A 4898-nucleotide genomic window follows, 5' to 3' on the forward strand; every position below is an offset into this window, starting at 1 on the left:
CATGGGAAAGCTGTGAAAATTACWGTAAAAAGAAAGGATGGTGAAGCAGAATGGATGATGCCACAACTATTCCTAGTCCTGGTTCTTACTGCATGGTGGACAAAATTGGCAGAGCAAGTCAAAATGGTTTCCTGGTGGATTTAACTCCTTGTCCTAAACCTGGAGGTGAAGATGTTGCATAAATGAGGAGAGTAGATAATTTATTTGCATATTTTTAGCAAAGTGGTTTTGACAATTAAGACTGGAACTAAGTGCAGCTGAAATTAAATATTCATGTGCATTTAATGGCTTGATCATTATTGTTACAGAAATGATTTAACCCTTGGGACTTCCAAGTATTTCTGGCATTTCCATTACCAGCCAAGAGCAGCCCAGTCAACTGCCACTGCAAAGTGTTTGTGTGCCAGAGATAGAATTTATTTGGTGCAGACATAAATATCTGGAAGTTATTTCCGGGGCTTTTTAGGTAGGTGGAGACTTCTCTGACCACTGAGATATAAAAATGCAAACCTAAGTTCTTTTCCTTCCTCCGTGCCCCCCTCACCAAAGGCACTGGTTTCCTATAAARCACTGAATAAGGAATTCAGTTATTTTGAATAATGCTCATTTTTAACAATGAGCAGCAAACTCAGCTGTACAGAGGTACCTCAGAAGTATTTGGTACTGGGGGAAGCAGAGCTCCAATGGTCATAGGCAAAGCATCTCGTGAGGCATCCTAAAACCTTTATTTTCATTCTGGGTGTGGTTATTATATGTCTCCAAGTCACAGGTAAATTAGAAGCAGATTATCTTGAAAGCTTATTAGGGAAAATTTAGTGTGGTGTACCTGTCAGTGTCTACTCCGTGCTACCAAATCACAGCAGAAACCATTTATTTGCTTTGTTGGGGAAAAAAAAAAAAAAAAAAAAAATTATTGGGTGGTAGATCTGTCTGTGCCATGCTGGAGGTTTTGTGCTGCCAGTTATTTTTTCTCAAACCTGGCAACTCCTGCTCAACTGCTGCCTCCACAAGCAGTTTCCTGTAAAAATGGGCGCTAGAATTGAGAGAGAAAGAAGAACTGAAATGGGTATTTGCTCCCAAAAGCCACTGCATTTCTTAATAATTTTGCTCTACAAGCACATAAATCCCAAAGTATTTGTGCAGATGAACTTATAAAAGGAGTATTTAAAGAAACTAGCATGTGGCTTGAGAAGAACAAACTTTTAATAATGAAGAGAGAAGAATAAATTCACTGCTTTGTTTTTGTGTCCCAAAAATAGTTAAAATAGTTACGGTTCTTTAAGGGGCTCTTATGGTAAATCATGGTGGCGTTACATGTCAATCCCAAATATGGGTAACTCTAAACTCCAAAACCCACAGTCTGTGTTCACAAAGACACAATTCCACARTCTGGAGGAGGGAAAGGGGAGGGAAGAGACAAGATTTTTAAAACTGTGGGCCCGTGACAGTAAAGTAAATTAATAAGAAAAAGGAAGTTTTTTTTCTAAAGGCTGTATATCCAAAACTAGCAATGGTAGAAAATTGATAGAGAAAATGAGAGCACAAGCTTTAACCAACAGCTAGCAAGGACAGCCCAGAAGGAGGTTAAACGTATTAGGAGCAAAAGGAATCCTAATGATTTTTATTATAAATAGTAACGTGTTAAGAAGGATGTGGARGAGATACAAGGACTAGGTAATGCATTTGCATTTGGGGGAGGAAGGGAAGCAGACAGCTAATGCAGTCACATTACCTAATGCTGCAATACTTTGGATTCCAGAAGGAAAGGGATGCTAATATGAGTAAAACCACACTGGGTATTGCTTCAAAGTGCCTTAAGACAAGGTGGAGGTTGATCACACAGTTGTGGAGCCAGCATTTCTCCCTTTTCTGTGTTACTGTGCTGCTTTGCTCTGTGAGTTGGGAAGAACTCCTGGCCTCTGGAATGAACAGACAGAAATTTCTCCCTCTCTCCCTCTCCTGCACGCTGCGTTTATCCACCTCTGTGTGAGTTGGTGCWGCTCCTCCAGCCCAGCTGGGGTCTGAGAGAACTGGCCCTAATTGGCGATTAGCTTGCATCTATCAATCTTATCKTGAGCAGGATTGGCAGTCCAGACAGATGTCCGAGCTCAGTCAATTAGAGCTCCAGTGCMTCCACTGCCAACCTTATGTCAGGTCAGTCCCTTCAAGTGCAATTTGCAAAGCTTCAAGCAGAAGCTTTTTGCATACATTTCCAAACCTCTTCTCTAAAGATGTTTTCTACAATTTCCCCTTAATTTTCAGTTGGAATCTAATTTTAACTTCGTCTTCATTTTGTTCTGTGCTGGTMTAAAGCATAGACTCATTATATTTCTACAGCGTGAACTCATTTAGGTGTGCCAGGTTAATGCTTCATGTTTCAGTAGTCAATATCCATAGATGGCATTTCCAAAGCTATTATTACCTACTGCAGGTAAACAATTCCTCTTATTTATTTTTAAATTCAAATCCTTTATATGAATCCCACAAAAGAGATTAGTTTTTCATTGAAATAAATGAATCTGTAGCCAGATAAAATCTACTTGCAGTGTGACTATTAAGGTGGTGAGTAAATGCTTTTTGTACCTAAGAAGGATTTCATTAACAAGTCAGAAAGGGCATTTTGACTTGTTTCCAACTTGGTGCAAGTCTTTTTTCATTCTCACTGATCAACACRAAGACAAGCAAGAGATTTTGCTTTATAAAAGAAAGCCACAACAAAAAGATATGTGTGTATGTACTTGTTTTTTTCAATTGCATTGGAAGGGAGGTGGAGGACAAAGCTAGCTCAGTTTTGCCTCCTGAAAAATCTTGAATTATTTCAAAAGCACTGGAATTCTTTTCCAAAGATTTTGTTACAAGTGCCCTCATGAGCAATCCATTGATGTCATTAGCCCTCTTTGTGAGCTGGAAGGAAGCTGTACCTCAAAAGAGGCTGAAAAGGATTAAAAATGTTAAAAGAAAAATAAGTAGAGATTAGAACTTCAATGGTTCTTCATTCTTTGTAGAATGCTGGAGTGCTACAATTGATGAAAGTAAGAGGTGCTGCGTAACATTTYGTAACTCTGAGGGAAGTGATCTAACAGGTAGCTGAACTGACAGCAGTCATTCCATCCAGAGGCACTCAGATCACCATTTTAATTCTGTGAACTCTGTTCACTGTAGCCCCATCTGTAATATTTTCAGAAACAACAAAAGCCACACTTTCTCTGTCTTTTTACGCTCTTTTCTATGTCTTTTCTTCATTCAAAGGGGTTGCATATAAGCAGAGAGCCTGTACATGTAAATTCTTGTAATGGTTTGAGTCCCAAAAGGAGGGAAAAGGAGTTGAGAGAGATATTTAATTTCATCTTTATGCTGGTGCCAGCTAGTTCAGTTGTGTCTTAAAGTAGTCACTGGCATGCCTGGGTTGGATAATTGAAATGCTCAGTGTAAAATCCACTGCACAAGGTGTTTGCAGGTATTTAATTTGCCTTTATCACATTTCCTTGAAAACCCAGTTTCATTTCATGCTGATGTTCTAGTTTGGGTTTATGGGCATATCTGMTTTTTCTTTTATGTGATGCAAGTATTCTATTTTTGGAGACTCATTTTTCCTTAGACTGAACTGGAGCTCTAATTGGTTCCATAGCTCATGTCTAGCAACATCTTTCAAAACTACCAGAGAAGTTATGGCTAAATCCTAAAATGCTGCACCCTGAACTTTAATCAAACCGAATTTTAAATGTATTAAAAATACAGTATGTATTATATCTTAGCCTATTTAACCTTTTAAGTTGTATCAGTGATAATGTCTGGATGAGTTTAAAAAAAAAAAAATCCTTTTTTTCTGTTGATATGAATTAGCTTTTTCTCATGAGAAGAAGGGTAGGTTGTTTTTTTTTTTGTTTTGTTTTTTTTTTTTGGTTTTTTTTTTTTTTTTTTTTTTTTTTTTTTTTTTTTTTTTTTTTTGTTCTCCACTTTCAAAATAACCTTGAAAATTTATAGGCTGAACAAGCAGGACGCACTTACTGACAGTGTTCAGGGTCAGAAATTGAAAACTCGTTGTTTTATAGCATCCCAGGAGTTTATGTAGAAGTTTTATGTCTTTCTTTCCAGGGCACACAAAGCCTTCTGAATTTTCTGTAACAGAATAACAGTATCAGCTTTTTTTTTGCCATTTTTTATCCTTGTATATAACCAAAGCCTCAAAAGCAAAGGGGATTCTTTCGGATTAGTTTTATGAAATACCATGAGTTGGTTTACCTGGTTATTTTATGAAGGTGTGTGTTGCTTCTAATCTTTTCCCATGGTGTTCACTGTTTGTGTGGACTTTTTTAATGACAGTCAATACCTAGCTAGGGCCAGGAAAGAGATTAAAAAAACACTCCTTGGCATTGGAATTGGTCCATTTGGGGCACTACAAATGGATATAGGGAAGAAGCTGGCCAAGCAGGACAACAGCTTTGCCAAGAAAGCCAGTGGCCAGCTGAGGGCTCCTCTAACATTTTGACAACAGGCGTTCTGACAAAACTGACCACCAGGTTATTTGGCAGGGACTGGACACCCACAGTTTGGGGAGGGCAGAATRCTAGACACAAGTAGAGGTGCTAAGAGAGCCTTCTGTGTTAGAAGGGAAGAAGGATCTGCACCAAAATGAGGAGAATGAGCATATTTAGTGATTTTGAACACACTGCAGTTGAGGCTAACATCAAGGAAGCACTGGTAAATGTGAGTAGGGGGGCTGCATTAAGTACAACTGAAATGAGAAATTAGGAAAATTACTGTCTTTAGCTCCAGCAGAGGCTTAGAAGAATTTGGCTTTAAACCCAGAGCTCTGATTTATGGTGCTTAGGTCGCTGGGTTTGTAAGTAAATAGACAGAGTCTAGAAAAGGTGTTACTGTTGTTTCTTTGGGGTTTG

General features: G+C 38.4%; 1 protein-coding gene across 2 annotated transcripts in view; it reads left to right on the forward strand.

Annotated features, from left to right (window-relative positions):
* Positions 1-4898, forward strand: part of CADM2 (cell adhesion molecule 2) — a 554996-nt gene that overhangs the window by 238980 nt on the left and 311118 nt on the right. The gene's annotated exons all lie outside the window — the stretch shown is intronic.

Source organism: Malurus melanocephalus, unplaced genomic scaffold, assembly GCF_030028575.1.
Source record: "Malurus melanocephalus ecotype Western Australia unplaced genomic scaffold, MMel_1.1 scaffold_21, whole genome shotgun sequence".
In the NCBI taxonomy this organism is placed as follows: Eukaryota; Metazoa; Chordata; class Aves; order Passeriformes; family Maluridae; genus Malurus; species Malurus melanocephalus.